This window comes from Lepisosteus platostomus, unplaced genomic scaffold, assembly GCF_059453375.1.
Source record: "Lepisosteus platostomus isolate fLepPlt1 unplaced genomic scaffold, fLepPlt1.hap1 Scaffold_70_H1, whole genome shotgun sequence".
Taxonomy (NCBI): Eukaryota; Metazoa; Chordata; class Actinopteri; order Semionotiformes; family Lepisosteidae; genus Lepisosteus; species Lepisosteus platostomus.
This window is the reverse complement of record NW_028291682.1, coordinates 360,852-378,309: the sequence shown is the minus strand read 5'-3', so window position 1 is coordinate 378,309 and position 17,458 is coordinate 360,852. Positions and strand designations below refer to the sequence as shown.

Below are 17,458 nucleotides of genomic sequence, written 5' to 3'. Positions count from 1 at the left end.
CTTTCTTCCTGGTGCAAACTGTTCTTTAGTAACACTTGCATCTCGTGTAGAGCATGGAAAAGGTGAGTAAATGTACTAGTTTCCCTGAATCACAGATTGAACTGCACAGGTTATAACTGTGTAATATGGTTTACAACACATACTAGTTTGTGCCAAGTTTTGAACTATAATGGCATTTTAAGTGATTGATTCATCAATGGTGTAGTTTTTTAATCTGTTACTATTGTCTTTTTTCCATAGGCAAGTGTACTATTCTAGGTTTATAAAAGTTATAAATCTTACCATCTTACTTGGGTGCAGCATGTAACACTGCAAGTGTTAATCCATGGGCACAGTACTGCAATTAAACTGGAGGGGAAGTGGAGGTGAACGCTGGACACATTCCTACTGGAATAGTGCTCTATAGGCAATATTAAAATTATCTTCCAGTTTTAAGGCTCAGCAGTGGAAACCAATCTATTGTTCACTTTGCAATTAACTCTTTCTTGTTCCTATACAACCAACAAATGTGGACAGCTTCCTCCTCAAGCACTTACTAGTTTAAAACATTAATTTTTAGCTGCTGTGGTACTAGTAATACATACCTACTACCTGCAACTACAACCAGCATGTGGTGGCGGTGCCAGATGAGATATAAAGTGTCACAAGTAGAAGTTCACACCCATGTCTTCTCAGGATATAATCTGGAGTTTAACTGTCTGCCTATGCATGCTACAAGCCACCAGTCCTTTAAAATGGTAACCGTATCATTGGTTAAATGTTTGTTTTGTTTATACAGTTAACTGACTGTTTTAGAAATGAAGCTTTTCCATTGCCTTTCCAGTCTGACCTTACCAGAATCTCACTACTCTTTACAAAATCCACAAGGTGGCCAAGATCAATATTGTCTTCTGGATATGTAGCAATTTCACATGTGCACCTCAATGCAGGCTGACAACAATAAGGAGGAACTGAGACCCAGGATACATAGAGGGGAAATGGTTTTGCTCAGAACGTTCATAACTAGACAAACCTATCAAGTTTAAGTTGTTTTCTGATAAGATTTTGCACCATTAAATTTCAAAATGTTAGATGCAAGTACAGTAGGTTCTTTTTTTAGAGAGAAGTAATGTATATTATACATTTTTAAACACAATGAAAGAGTGATTTTGCATTAAAACTTAATTAAAAATATTATGTGCGATAGCTAATGTAAAAAGCAAACAAAATAGCCTGGGCTCAATTGCAACATCACTCTACACTGAATCTCCTGTTCCAGTTTGCTCTTTCTCAATGACCTTCACTCTGCAGTATGGCTCCCAGTTCCAAACTTGCACTCCAGTCTGCACTGTGGTTTCTGGCCTTTGCCCTGGAGCTCTGGCCTCTTTGCTGCTGGTTCTCTTACCTGAGTTTCCAATCTACTTTGGGAGGCATCCTTCATCCTCTAGGACCCCAGGGCTCTTCTAGTGCAGGCACATTTCATTCTTATGTTAATGTAAACCATCAAATACAATTAGCAGGTATTAACCGACAGACTCACAAGTAACCAGAACAAACAGGGGAAGAAGAGTATTGAGTGAGCTATCATGATCCTCACTGCCTACTCAACCATAAGACAAATCTCTTAATGAGCACTAGGACTGGCTAAAGAAATTACTGTTGTTAATAAGGTCCCAGTTATAATTGCTAGAGTTTGCTTATGCAGAAAGTGATAAAAATTGAAGTGATTGTCCAAAGTTTGAGGAGCCAGAGGCTTCACTTCTGCTCAAAGTGACTGGGGAGAGACTGTACTGAGAACCCTGGGCAGTAAGTGTGGTTTTAGAGCAAAGCCATGAAAATACAACTGGATCAGTGGGAGGAAATGAAAGGGCTCTTTCACACAGCCCTCTGGATTAATTCTCCCCATCGAGCCTTTTCAGCGGCAGCCCCTCACAGCAGGGGAATACTTTTTCTGACCCCCTTGAACAACAGGGGGTACGATTTTCATTTGCCTCAACCTGCTTCCAGTGGCCTTCAATTCAATTTATATTTATATAGCACTTTTCACAACAAGGTTGCCCCAAGGTGCTTAACAATGCAAGTAACCAGACATTGTGTGATTACAGAACAGAAGACAATGGAGGAGAGGAACCAAAAACTCCTTGGTAAGGAGGAAAAAAAACTCTAGGGGTCCAAGGTCAACTGGTTGCCCAACCCCTTTGGGCATGCTAACATTATATAATTTAAAAAAAGGAAATAAATTAATGAGGGTATTAATCCATCCATCCATCATGTCTTCTATGTGTCAATACTCCATGCAGATCTCTGTAAACCAGTAAATTCCTCCTACATGATAGCTATATTCACAATGTCCCTCGTGTTTTGATGGCAGTGATGCAGCATCCAACATCCGGGCGCCATCTGGACATGTGGGGAGGAGAATAGGATAGTTGGGTCAGAACAGATGTATCTACCTGGTGGACCAACACAGAGACACACAGTGGCATGTACAGCAGCACCACCAGCCATGGTTGCAGCAGGCTATAATGTAAGGTGTGAGTAGGCTAAGCTGAAGTAATGGGTCTTCAGTCTAGATCTGAATACTGAGATTGACTCGGCCTCCCGAACATGGGGTAGGAGGCTGATCCATAAGCTAGGGTCCCTGTAACTAAAGGCTTTACCATTCTTAAACTATTTCTTTAAGTCACTCAAGTATGCCTGTTTCTTTCTCTTTTCTGCCTACAGAACATTGTTATAAAGTGCCTTGAGCATGCTCTGGCCTGAAAGACGCTATATCAGCATAAAATGATTGAGCCTCATTAGACTGGTGTAAAAGTGAACATTCACTGGAAGCGTCACCTAATAATGTAACTGGCATTGCAGTAGCATTTTATTTTTAAAGATCTCACTCATACACAGGGATTGTCTTATGTTTTCTCATTTACATGCAAATAATTACATAAAAAACATTACCAAAGAAAAACTTGATGGCTTTAGTACTTCAGAAATGTAAGTACTTGAAAAATAATTGGTACTGTTTCATCACCGACTTACAAATCCTTTTGGCAATCGATTTCAGTACGTCTCTTATACCAACCACACAAGACAATGAATCACTGATTGGATGAAGCCGTTAGACAATGGATGGAAATTTTCAATGGAAAGCAGTTCATCAGCTTATTAAATTTTTATCTCATATTCCTTTTTCCTTATATTTTTCCACTTTTTGCACAAATTCAAAATGATTTTTCTTGATTTTTTTTCCTGAAACTAGTTAGATATCAGAAGCTCTTGGGATCCTAAGAGGTGACCACTGTATTTAAACATGAAAGAGTTTTCTAAATTAATATAGATCAGTGGTTCTCAAACTGTGGTACACATACCGGCAGTGGTATGTGGAGTGCCTCCAGGTGGTACGCCAAATGACCCTGGAACTGTGTAGTGTGCACTGAAAAATCGGGACGGGTTTTCATATTTTGTATTTTAATACGTGTCGAATACGCAGCCTACGTACTACGATACAGTGCGCGCTAATACTTCAGTGGACACAAGAGATACTCTGTAATTCTATACCACTCTATAGGAATGCGTGCTACGGATGCAAGTGACCAATTGTACTTAAAAAAAGCTACTGTATCTCCAGCAAATAGGGAGAAAGGAGAATGTGCGTGATTTTGGAACAATGCCAACATTGTAAACACAGGAATGCATAGAAATGCGTGCTATGAACGCAGGTAATCTTGTGAACACACGAAAGCGTGATAACAAAAAAAATATTTAAGAACTGTTCTAATTTGAGAAAAATACACCGAGCGTCTCTGTGTTTTGCTCCCATGCGCATGAAATAAAAACTTTAAATAAATACGGAAATAAAAACGGAAACACGGAAAAATGCAAGCTTGCGGATTGCTAAAGCAGGTAAGCTACACTATTTTTGAAGAACCTTATTTACCGTTGGCAAAAGAGCTGACACGTATTATGTGTAGAGAAAAAGCTGCTAAACAGCTCGACCTGCTGCCCCCCTCCCCCTGAAAGACAGTCATTCATAGAATTATTGAAATGAAGGATTATATCAAAAGTACACTGATAGAGCACGTTAAGATGAGCAGATGTTTTTCACTGCAATTAGATGAGTCTGTAGTCGATTTGGCCAATTTGCTCGTTTACGTTAGATACGAGTTTGAGGGTATGTCCCATGAAGACTTTCTGTTCTGTAAACCGCTACCAACAGGAACTACAGGAGAACACATATTTCAGCTTCTGAATAAATTTATCGAAGAGAATGGCCTCGACTTGATAAAATGCGTCTGAGTTTGTACAGACGGTGCTAGAGCAATGACAAGCCGACATAACGGTGTAGTTGCACGAATTAGAGAGGTTGCTCCAGAAATTAATGTACGCATTACAACATCCACCGCGAGACCTTTGCCGTCAAGAAAATGCCTGATGATCTAATATCTGTTAGACTCTGTTGTGAATTGTATCAAGGCTTGAAAAATTAATTCACATCTCCTTTGCTCAACTAAACAGGCACACCCCTCTCACTGAAATTGTGCTTTTTTATTAGTTGTTGTTAATGTTTTTTTTTTCTGTAAAACACTTTGAGAAGCCACCTTTAAAGGCGCTATATCAAATAAAGTTTATTATAATAATATTTATTACATGTATGTGTGAGTATGTGCACGTACACTCATGTTGGTCATTGAGAATTTCTGGGGTTCCTATGAGATGATGACTTGTAGGTGGTACTTGGTTGGATGCTTTGGTTGGATTAGGGGTGGTACTTGGTCCAAAAAGTTTGAGAACCACTGATATAGATGATAAATGTGACTGTAGCCCTGAAACTATTCAACATGTATTTTGGTTATGTCCCAGGGTAAAACCTGTCTGCACTGAGTTTCAAACCTATATTAAAATAGAGACCAATATTGATATTTGTTCTGAAGTAATACATCATGTTCAATTCCAGCCCCATCGAAAATGATACAAAACTATCCTTTGTAATGAACTTTATTAGGAGGTCACATTATCATGTACACAAAATGAAGTGGTCTGGGAAGAATCCTTTGTCTGAGCACTTTAAAATGGATGTAAAGGAGAATCTGCAGACTATTTCAAATTGTAAAAATATGAAACTGATGTAGATAATCTTTATTTAATTTGTAAAAACTTTTGTCAAAATGTGTATTTATTTTGTAGCATGTACCCCTGATGCTGCTTTGTCATGAAATGTACTCTTGTTTGTATTGTATTTGTGATTGTTTTAAAGGCTTACATAATTTAATAAACTATTAATTAATAAATTTAAAAAAATAAAAACTATTATATGAATATATTCTGTTCAAAACTTTAAAAGGTGAAATTTTGCTTTATGGCCACCAAGTGGCGCCATTGGCCCATCAATGTAAAAATCAGAATTTCTTTTTCCAGTTTAATTCCACCGATCGGCCAACAGAGGGCGCACTTCACTCGTCCTACTGCTTCTGTTGAATTAAAAATTACTTACACTTATATAGGGCTATTCTGCACAGGAAAATTGAAGCCTGTGCACTATGGACTTGAAAAAAACTATTTTGTGAAAATATAAATGGATTATTTATGAGAAAATGTTCAATTCTCTGGTGGTAAGTATTTGTAATATAGGATTGCCCATTTCTGTTCTAAACACGAGATGAAGTTTAACATGATAATAATAATGATAATGTTTCTTTATTAGCCCTATACAATTTCTTGCATTAGGAATTCGTCTTTTCGCGTACCCCAGCTTTTCTCCATGGAGACACAGACAGGGAGAGAAGCTTGGGGTCAGAGCACAGGGTCAGCCATTTATACGGCGCCCCTGGAGCAGTTGGGGTTCAGAGCCTTGCTCAGGGGCCAGTGGAGTAGGATTCCTCTGCCGGCTGCGGGATTTGAACCGGCAACCTTCCAGTCACAGGTGCAGATCCTTAGCCACAGAGCCACCGCTCCACCCCTAACATGTGTGATCCACTGAAGTGGAGGGGTGGGAAATGGCTGAAAGAAGTCTTGCCATGCTGTATTATTAATAGTAGTAGCAGTATTGTCATATTAAAAATTGTCAGACTCAACATATCCAGCATAGCGACATATTAATAATCTCACACATCAAATATTAGAGGACTATTCCTTTATACCTAAAAGCTTTCAGTTGTTGGACAATGAAAAGAGTGCTTGTAGGAATCTTATTACTGTTATAAACTCATTACAAGCTAATTGATATGTATTATGGTACTGTACTGTTGTTGCGTTTTATTATTGTCATGTATGTTTCATGTTTGAGCTTTTGATGTGCAAAACAAATTACCTTCAGGGCACTAAAGATGAATTCAATCCCTTCATTCTTACTCATCACAATTCACAGTTGCATTTTATTTTCATGCGTAGGTAAAATAAATCATAATATTGGCATCATATGTACTGGCAACCACACTACTGTCTAATTTTGGTGCTGATCTTAATCTTGCGGTTGGGTTGCTGATTTCCTTCCAGACAGAACTCAGGGGCTAAGAGTCAACAATACTTTGTCTCACAAGTTACATTCTTGCACAAGTGTTTCCCGAGGATCTGTATGGTCTTCCTTTCTCTTTGTTCAGTATACAATTTGTAACATATTACCAGTCGAGTACGACACAGATTTGCAGACAACTCTGTTAATAGTTTCTTGCAGGCAGGTGTGTGGGGTCATGGGCCAACTATAGAAGATTTTGCCACCTGGTGCAAACAAAACTACTGCAAGTAAGATCACTGTCAGCTCAGCTCGGGAAATCAGCGTGATGCACTGTGCTGTAAGAGTGCCTTCACTTTTAGGCCATACTCAGCTCAAGAGAACACAGCAGCACAGGGACACACTGACACAGCCCAGCCAGCTGCATGACCTGCACCAGGCACACAGATGGGCTCCAAACAATCACGAATGCCAAAGACCCCTAAAGACAAACTTCAAACAAAATAAACTACATTTCAAACCTCGAAGAAGGCTCCACAGCCAAAACATTGTTTTCTTTCGTCTCTTTATAGCAGGGAATAAACCCATTACTTGATCCCTTACATTTCAAAACGCTCTGTATCAAACCAACAAGTTGGGCATAAATTTAAACCATGTTTTTGAGAAACTAGCCTTAAAATCAAAATGACTAAATTCATATGAAACACACTCAGAAACAATATCAAATGGTTTGATACAGAGTGCAGAAACAACTGAAGAGAACTACCAGAACTAAAACAACAAAAACACAACCACACCACTCTGAACCGCGCCTCAGATACTGTGAGATGGTTAGACACTACATGCACACCCTAAAGAAGATAAGCACATACACAAACAGACAACTCTCAGACCATGAAAGAACTGTGGCCAAGACACAGTCAACAACGCCTGACCCAACTGCAGCTCAGACCTGCAGCAAAGCCTGCTCAAACTCCTCAACCTTGTCCTGACGGCCGGATGTTTCCCTGAGGCCGGGAATCAAGGACTGATCACGCCCGTCTGTAAGAATGGAGACAGACTCGACCCCAACAGGTACCGGGGCTTCAGTGTGAACAGTAACCTGGGAAAGGAACTCTGTCGTATCTTGAATATCTGATAACCGGCCCTCCTTACTGAGCACAATGTCCTGCATTAGAGTCAGACTGGCTTCCTACCAAACTGCCACACATCCCATAACATTCACACCTGGGTTCTGATGGCCCATCTGGACCCAGAACAGCAGAGCCTGGCACCGCTGGAGCAGCATTGTCTCACCTGGGCACTGCCAGCCCATCTCGACCCAGAACAGCAGAGCCTGGCACTGCTGGAGCAGCACTGTCACACCTGGGCACTGCCAGCCCATCTGGACCCAGAACAGCAGAGCCTGGCACTGCTGGAGCAGGACTGTCAGACCTGGACACTGATAGCCCTTCTGCGTGAGACCAGAGTCATTGGTTCCCAGAACAGATCCAGATCTCAGGAAAACAGTTACAACTGCACAGTGAACAACAACACTTTGAAACACAACCTACTACACATACTTCTAACGGACAATCAGTTCATCTGGGAGTTTTCCTGGCAGTGAAGTCACTGAAGGAGAAGGCACACAGGGCTTTCCATGGCAGTAAAAAGAGGCTCTACAACATCAGTCCCCCAAATACAATTGGCTCTGAATATTCAAAAGTGCAATCGAACCCTTTACCCTATACTGCAGTGAAGTGTGGGATCCCCTCAGTGAGCAAGATTACACTAAATGGGACAAACAGCCTGTAGATACTCCATCCAAAAGAGTAAAAACATCCTCCAAACTGGAATGCTACAGAATCCTAAACAGACAATCCACACAATAAACACTAGCTGGATATTTGACCAGGCTAAGAAACAGCAAAGAGATACAGACCCTGTCAAGTACAGGTTCAGAGACACAATCAGGCCAGAGCAACTGGCTGACAAAGACTCGAATGTCCAGAGAGGACAGGCTCTGCTCCCATTGCCGAAAGAAAAAAAGGAAAGAGAGATACACTTTCTGCCGCACGGTGAGAAATATTATTGAACAAGACGAACATTATTCACCAATAAAACAGATCATATCGCAAACCTGTCAGAATCAGAACAATGTCGAGTCCTGCTGGGAGAGAAATAATACAGTGTGTGATCTCCTGTCCCAGCCTGAGGAACAGTGAGCCTGTCTCTCAATAATAATAATCCAGTGTGTGATCTCCTGTCCCAGCCTGAGGAACAGACAATGAGCCTGTCTCTCAATAATAATAATACAGTGTGTGATCTCCTGTCCCAGCCTGAGGAACAGACAGTGAGCCTGTCTCTCAATAATAATCATACAGTGATCTCCTGTCCCAGCCTAAGGAACAGTGAGCCTGTCTCTCACTAATAATAATACAGTGTGTGATCTCCTGTCCCAGCCTGAGGAACAGACAGTGAGCCTGTCTCTCACTAATAATAATAATACAGTGTGTGATCTCCTGTCCCAGCCTGAGGAACAGACAGTGAGCCTGTCTCTCAATAATAATAATCCAGTGTGTGATCTCCTGTCCCAGCCTGAGGAACAGACAGTGAGCCTGTCTCTCAATAATAATAATACAGTGTGTGATCTCCTGTCCCAGCCTGAGGAACAGACAGTGAGCCTGTCTCACAATAATAATACACCTTGTGATCTCCTGTCCCAGCCTGAGGAACAGAGAGTGAGCCCGTCTCTCAATAATAATAATACAGTGTGTGATCTCCTGTCCCAGCCTAAGGAACAGTGAGCCTGTCTCTCACTAATAATAATACAGTGTGTGATCTCCTGTCCCAGCCTGAGGAACAGACAGTGAGCCTGTCTCTCAATAATAATAATCCAGTGTGTGATCTACTGTCCCAGCCTGAGGAACAGACAGTGAGCTCGTCTCTCAATAATAATACAGTGTGTGATCTCCTGTCCCAGCCTTAGGAACAGTGAGTCTGTCTCTCAATAATAATAATACAGTGTGTGATCTCAACAGATGACTCTTGGGCATGTGCCTGTGTGTTGTTAGTTTGTGTGCTTTTCTATATATTGCCTGCTGCCGTGAAACACGTCCACCTCGGGGATAATGAAGACTCCCTCTCTCAAGAAAACACAACGCATCTGAAAATGACTTTTCTACAAATGTTTTCACTCCTCTGGTGTCAAAGTACTGCATCTGCAGGAAGGGGCGACTCGTCCATCCATCGTCCAGCAGGCCCACTCCACAGCACATCAGACAGACGCCTGTGAAATCAGCACCTTCGGGCTGCTTTACAAATATATTACGTAATACAATGCGTATTTTTACGGTCACGTTAACTTGCACTGTTAGTGTGTGTTGTGAGTTCTGGTGTGAATGAAACATGGCTGCTGTGATCAGATAACGTTCAGAGAAACTCCAGCTCTCAGTGTTTAAGAATATTAAACCTTTACTGACCACAGTGGTGTTGAAAGCGAAACTCCACTCATGTCTGTCAGGAGCTCCTCAGAGCCTCAGCTGCAGAGACCGGCCTGGAGACGCCCATCCTTCTGACTTGAAACCTGACAGGTGATGAACAGGAAAGGTTTTTACTCGTGTGTCGGGACACCTGGAGTGACGGACTGGTTGGCATTGCAGCCCTGGCTTTCTCCTCAACTGGGATACGATCAGGTGGGGATTTTGTTTTCCTGGGGGTTTAAGTGGTGCACCTTGACTTGCAAATTCGTTTTTACTTTATGACAGTTTTTTTTAGTTGTTTTAAAGAACTTACTGTTTTGATTAGATGTATCAGAGATTGTGACTCTGCTTTTAGCTTACCATTCCTTCCAAACAAAGGGTCTTCTGTTGTAGAGAACAGCACAGCATATCCAAAGCGAAGTGGGAGGGGACTGCAGTCCAGAGAAACCTTTAATTTTACAAAGAATGGAGGCAATTTCACACCTCTGGTTGTGCCAGAGGGTCCTCAGTGGAAGAGATACCAGGGTCCCCAGCACTGCTGTCACCTCTTCTGTACCCCTCCTATGCTAACAACTGTGTATCTACTGCTGTGAAAGGAATCAAGTCTGCAGATGATCCCACCGGAATAAAAAAAAAATCTGTAGAGGAAGGAGGCCACTGTTTTAATCAGCTCCACACAGACAGCACCCCAGGAAACAGACCCATGAGAACACAGGCAGAGCATGCAGACTCCACACAGACAGCACCCCAGGAAACTGAACCCATGACAACGGGGCAGAGCATGCAGACTCCACACAGACAGCACCCCAGGAACAGGACCCATGAGAACAGGGGCAGAGCATGCAGACTCCACACAGACAGCACCCCAGGAACAGGACCCATGAGAACAGGGGCAGAGCATGCAGACTCCACACAGACAGCACCCCAGGAAACCAGACCCATGAGAACAGGGGCAGAGCATGCAGACTCCACTAGGACAGCACCCCAGGACACCAGACCCATGATTACAGGGGTAGAGCATGCAGACTCCACACAGACAGCACCGCAGGAAACTGAACCCATGAGAACAGGGGCAGAGCATGCAGACTCCACACAGACAGCACCCCAGGACACCAGACCCATGATTACAGGGGCAAAGCATGCAGACTCCACACAGACAGCACCCCAGGAAACCAGACCCATGAGAACAGGGGCAGAGCATGCAGACTCCACACATACAGCACCCCAGGACACCAGACCCATGAGAACAGGGGCAGAGCATGCAGACTCCACACAGACAGCACCCCAGGACACCAGAATAATGAGAACAGGGGCAGAGCATGCAGACTCCACACAGACAGCACCCCAGCACACCAGACCCATGAGAACAGGGGCAGAGCATTCAGACTCCACACAGACAACACCCCAGGAAACCAGACCCATGAGAACCGGGGCAGAGCATGCAGACTCCACACAGACAGCACCCCATGAACAGGAACCTTGAGAACACAGGCAGAGCATGCAGACTCCACACAGACAGCAGCCCATGAACAGGACCCATGAGAACACAGGAAGAGCATGCAGACTCCACACAGACAGCACCCCAGGAAACTGAACCCATGACAACGGGGCAGAGCATGCAGATTCCACACAGACAGCACCCCAGGAACAGGACCCATGAGAACAGGGGCAGAGCATGCAGACTGCACACAGACAGCACCCCAGGAAACCAGACCCATGAGAACAGGGGCAGAGCATGCAGACTCCACACAGACAGCACCCCAGGACACCAGACCCATGATTACAGGGGCAGAGCATGCAGACTCCACTAGGACAGCACCCCAGGACACCAGACCCATGATTACAGGGGCAGAGCATGCAGACTCCACTAGGACAGCACCCCAGGACACCAGACCCATGATTACAGGGGTAGAGCATTCAGACTCCACACAGACAGCACCGCAGGAAACTGAACCCATGAGAACAGGGGCAGAGCATGCAGACTCCACACAGACAGCACCCCAGGACACCAGACCCATGATTACAGGGGCAAAGCATGCAGACTCCACACAGACAGCACCCCAGGAAACCAGACCCATGAGAACAGGGACAGAGCATGCAGACTCTACACATACAGCACCCCAGGACACCAGACCCATGAGAACAGGGGCAGAGCATGCAGACTCCACACAGACAGCACCCCAGGACACCAGAATAATGAGAACAGGGGCAGAGCATGCAGACTCCACACAGACAGCACCCCAGCACACCAGACCCATGAGAACAGGGGCAGAGCATTCAGACTCCACACAGACAACACCCCAGGAAACCAGACCCATGAGAACAGGGGCAGAGCATGCAGACTCCACACAGACAGCACCCCATGAACAGGAACCTTGAGAACACAGGCAGAGCATGCAGACTCCACACAGACAGCACCGCAGGAAACTGAACCCATGAGAACAGGGGCAGAGCATGCAGACTCCACACAGACAGCACCCCAGGACACCAGACCCATGATTACAGGGGCAAAGCATGCAGACTCCACACAGACAGCACCCCAGGAAACCAGACCCATGAGAACAGGGGCAGAGCATGCAGACTCCACACATACAGCACCCCAGGACACCAGACCCATGAGAACAGGGGCAGAGCATGCAGACTCCACACAGACAGCACCCCAGGAAACCAGACCCATGAGAACAGGGGCAGAGCATGCAGACTCCACTAGGACAGCACCCCAGGACACCAGACCCATGATTACAGGGGCAGAGCATGCAGACTCCACTAGGACAGCACCCCAGGACACCAGACCCATGATTACAGGGGTAGAGCATGCAGACTCCACACAGACAGCACCGCAGGAAACTGAACCCATGAGAACAGGGGCAGAGCATGCAGACTCCACACAGACAGCACCCCAGGACCCCAGACCCATGATTACAGGGGCAAAGCATGCAGACTCCACACAGACAGCACCCCAGGAAACCAGACCCATGAGAACAGGGGCAGAGCATGCAGACTCCACACAGACAGCACCCCATGAACAGGAACCTTGAGAACACAGGCAGAGCATGCAGACTCCACACAGACAGCAGCCCATGAACAGGACCCATGAGAACACAGGCAGAGCATGCAGACTCCACACAGACAGCACCCCAGGAAACTGAACCCATGACAACGGGGCAGAGCATGCAGACTCCACACAGACAGCACCCCAGGAACAGGACCCATGAGAACAGGGGCAGAGCATGCAGACTCCACACAGACAGCACCCCAGGAACAGGACCCATGAGAACAGGGGCAGAGCATGCAGACTCCACACAGACAGCACCCCAGGAAACCAGACCCATGAGAACAGGGGCAGAGCATGCAGACTCCACACAGACAGCACCCCAGGACACCAGACCCATGATTACAGGGGCAGAGCATGCAGACTCCACTAGGACAGCACCCCAGGACACCAGACCCATGATTACAGGGGTAGAGCATTCAGACTCCACACAGACAGCACCGCAGGAAACTGAACCCATGAGAACAGGGGCAGAGCATGCAGACTCCACACAGACAGCACCCCAGGACACCAGACCCATGATTACAGGGGCAAAGCATGCAGACTCCACACAGACAGCACCCCAGGAAACCAGACCCATGAGAACAGGGGCAGAGCATGCAGACTCTACACATACAGCACCCCAGGACACCAGACCCATGAGAACAGGGGCAGAGCATGCAGACTCCACACAGACAGCACCCCAGGACACCAGAATAATGAGAACAGGGGCAGAGCATGCAGACTCCACACAGACAGCACCCCAGCACACCAGACCCATGAGAACAGGGGCAGAGCATTCAGACTCCACACAGACAACACCCCAGGAAACCAGACCCATGAGAACAGGGGCAGAGCATGCAGACTCCACACAGACAGCACCCCATGAACAGGAACCTTGAGAACACAGGCAGAGCATGCAGACTCCACACAGACAGCAGCCCATGAACAGGACCCATGAGAACACAGGCAGAGCATGCAGACTCCACACAGACAGCAGACCAGGAAACCAGACCCATGAGAACACAGGCAGAGCATGCAAACTCCACAAAGACAGCACCCCAGGAAACTAGACCCATGACAACTGGGCAGAGCATGCAGACTCCACACAGACAGCACCCCAGGAACAGGACCCATGAGAACAGGGGCAGAGCATGCAGACTCCACACAGACAGCAGCCCAGGAAACCAGACCCATGAGAACACAGGCAGAGCATGCAGACCCACACAGACAGCACCCCAGGAACAGGACCCATGAGAACAGGGGCAGAGCATGCAGACTCCACACAGACAGCACCCCAGGAACAGGACCCATGAGAACAGGGGCAGAGCATGCAGACTCCACACAGACAGCACCCCATGAACAGGACCCATGAGAACACAGGCAGAGCATGCAGACTCCACACAGACAGCAGCCCAGGAAACCAAACCCATGAGAACACAGGCACAGCATGCAGACTCCACACAGACAGCCGCCCAGGAAACCAGACCCATGAGAACACAGGCAGAGCATGCAGACTCCACACAGACAGCACCCCAGGAACTAAATCCAGGCTCCCAGCGCTGCCACCCACTGCGCCGCCGTCTCTCACCTCCACTTGCAGATCATGACGCGACCGGAGACCGGAGACTCCTCACTCCTGCAGTAACACACCCCAGCAGGAGGAGGCGCCGACGGACTCGCTCATGGTGCATTGAGCCCAGCGGTGTGAGGCTGGTGTCCAGCGCTGATGTGTCCCTGATAGTCCTGTCCCACAGCCTGCGAGTCACCGTTTCTTCCACAAAATACTCCAGCCAGCGCTTTTTAGACTAACGTTTCTTAAGTTTCTGTTTTTCTCGCAGATTAGATTAAAAAAGCCGCCTGTTGACCTGCTGGAGGTCAGACCCTCTCTGGTAACAACTACTGCATACAGGCAGGATGAGCGCTGCAGACACATGCTGCTGCCCGGCTCCGTCTTGTGAAATAAACAGAATTTTGCACCCCAGGAACTAGACCCACGAGAACATAAGCAGAGCATGCAAACTCCACACAGACTGCACCCCAGAAAACTGGAGCGACGAGAACATAAGCAGAGCATGCAAACTCCACACACACAGCACCCCAGGAACTAAATCCAGGCTTCCAGCGCTGCCACCCACTGCGCCGCCAGCGCTTTTTAGACTAACGTTTCTGCTTTGCTCGCTGATTATAATAATAATAATAATAATAAACTTTATTTTATATAGCGCCTTTAAAGGTGGCTTCTCAAAGCGCTTTACAGGATGACAATAACAATAAATAAGAAGACTACAACAATAAATAAGAAAATTTCACAAGACAGGACACAATTATAATTACAACAATACAACAATAACAATAGAGGAGACCGTGGAAGATGGTATTAAGAAGAGCAGAGGGGTGAAGAATGGAACCAGTTAAGTAAAGGCTTTTCTGAAGAAGAAGGTTTTGAGTCTGGATTTGAAGGAGTTTAGAGAAGGTGACTCTCTAATATCCTTGGGCAAAGAGTTCCAGAGCTTGGGGGCATAGCAGGAGAAGGCCCTGTCGCCCATACAATGTAGACGGGCTTGGGGGACAGTAAGGAGGGCAGAATTTGAAGAGCGGAGGTTGCGAGGTGGGGAGTAGGGCGATAAAAGTTCAGACAGGTATTGAGGTGCCAAGCCATGTAAAGCCTTGTAGGTGAGCATGAGGATTTTAAAGTCTACGCGGAATTTGACCGGAAGCCAGTGCAAGGACTCCAGGATAGGAGTAATGTGAATACTTGTACTAGACCTGGTCAGGATTCTGGCTGCTGAATTTTGGACATACTGCAGCTTGTTCAGAGTAGATTTAGATACACCAGGGAGCAGAGCATTGCAGTAGTCAATTCGAGAGAATACAAATATGTTGATCAGCTTTTCAGCCACAGTTAATGATAGCATAGGGCGTAGTCTTGCGATATTTCTAAGGTGAAAAAAAGATGTTTTGACAGTATGCTGTACATGTGGGTCGAATGTTAAGCCAGAATCGAATATAACCCCAAGGTTTTTCAATTTTGATTGAAGCTCAAGTACAGAGCCATCTACAGACAGGGTTACAGGACTGGCTTTACGAAGTTGATGGGGGGTACCAATAAGCATGACTTCAGTCTTGTCACAGTTAAGATGAAGGAAGTTTTGAGTCATCCAAATTTTTATGTCAGAGATGCAATTAGATAGAATAGAGACAGCCATGTCAGTGTCGGGTTTGGTATGGATGTATATTTGAGTATCGTCAGCGTAAAAATGAAAGCTGAGGCCATGTGATCTTAAAAGCTGACCAAGTGGGAACATGTAAATGCTGAAGAGCAAGGGGCCCAGTATTGAGCCCTGGGGGACACCAGACTTGACAAGACCGATTTCAGACCTGTACCCATTGAGAGAGACAAATTGACAGCGATCAGTGAGGTAAGACTTAAACCATTTGAGGGCAGTGTCAGAGACTCCAAACACAGTCTCGAGACGAGAAAGCAAGATGTTATGGTCAACAGTGTCAAAGGCAGCACTGAGATCAAGAAGGATGAGTATGGAAAGAGAACCAGAATCAGAAGCTATTAGGAGATCGTTGGTGACTTTGACTAGGGCGGTTTCTGTGCTGTGAAGTTGACGGAAGCCAGATTGGAGGGGTTCGAAAAGGTTGTTTGTCATGAGGTGGTTATGTAACTGAAGTGTGACAGCACGTTCTAGAATTTTAGAGAGAAAGGGTAAGTTGGAGATGGGGCGAAAGTTGTTAAGATTGTCGAGAGCCATGTTAGGCTTCTTTGGCACTGGGGTAATAGCAGCAGTTTTGAGGACCGTTGGTACAATGCCGGTTCTCAAGGATTCATGTATTATATTGAGGACAATGGGACAGAGAGATGAGAAACAGGACTGGAATAAAGTGGTGGGAATGGGATCTAAAATAGATGTGGTGGGTTTCATGCGCGTAACTAGTTTGTTTAGGGATGCTGAGTCAAGAAGAGAGAAGCTGGAGAGACGGGAACCAGAGAAGTTGGATGAGGAGGGAGGAGGTGTGGAAATTATATCCGTAGTGGAGAGAATGTGATGCCGGATGTTGTCAATCTTAGAACTAAAGAAATCTAAGAATGTGTTGCAAAGTTGTGATGAGGCAGGTAATGTGGTGGGGCAGTTTGGCTTGAGCAGTCTGTTGATGGTGGAGAAAAGATGTCTGGGATTGTTTTGGTGATTTTCAATGATGTGAGAGAAGTAGGTGGATCTAGCAGACTATATAGTAACCTTATAATCAGATAAGTAATCTCTCCAGGCCTGATAATGTACATTTAGGCCGGAAAGACGCCACCTACGCTCAAGTTTGCGAGAGGCTGCCTTCATGAAACGCAGATGGTCATTGTACCAGGGGGCAGGGCGAGAGAAGGAGATGGTTCGAGTTTTTAAAGGAGCAAAGGTGTCGAGGGTAGATAAAAGAGCATTGTCAAGTAACTGTATTTTGTCCTCTAGAGGGTCAGAGGAAGAGAAACAGGATAAGGAGGACAGAACAGAATTTGCAAACCTTGGGTGATCAATTGATCGC

General features: G+C 45.6%; 1 long non-coding RNA gene across 1 annotated transcript; it reads right to left on the bottom strand.

Moving 5' to 3' along the window:
- Positions 1 to 233: 233 nt before the first annotated feature.
- LOC148632084 (uncharacterized) lies at positions 234 to 11,975 on the bottom strand. Its single transcript, XR_015934483.1, has 3 exons — positions 10,243 to 11,975; positions 9,883 to 9,986; positions 234 to 2,379 (listed from the first exon to the last, which is right to left on the bottom strand). It is a non-coding gene; the product is annotated as an uncharacterized LOC148632084 (long non-coding RNA).
- Between the last annotated feature and the right edge of the window lie 5,483 nt (positions 11,976 to 17,458).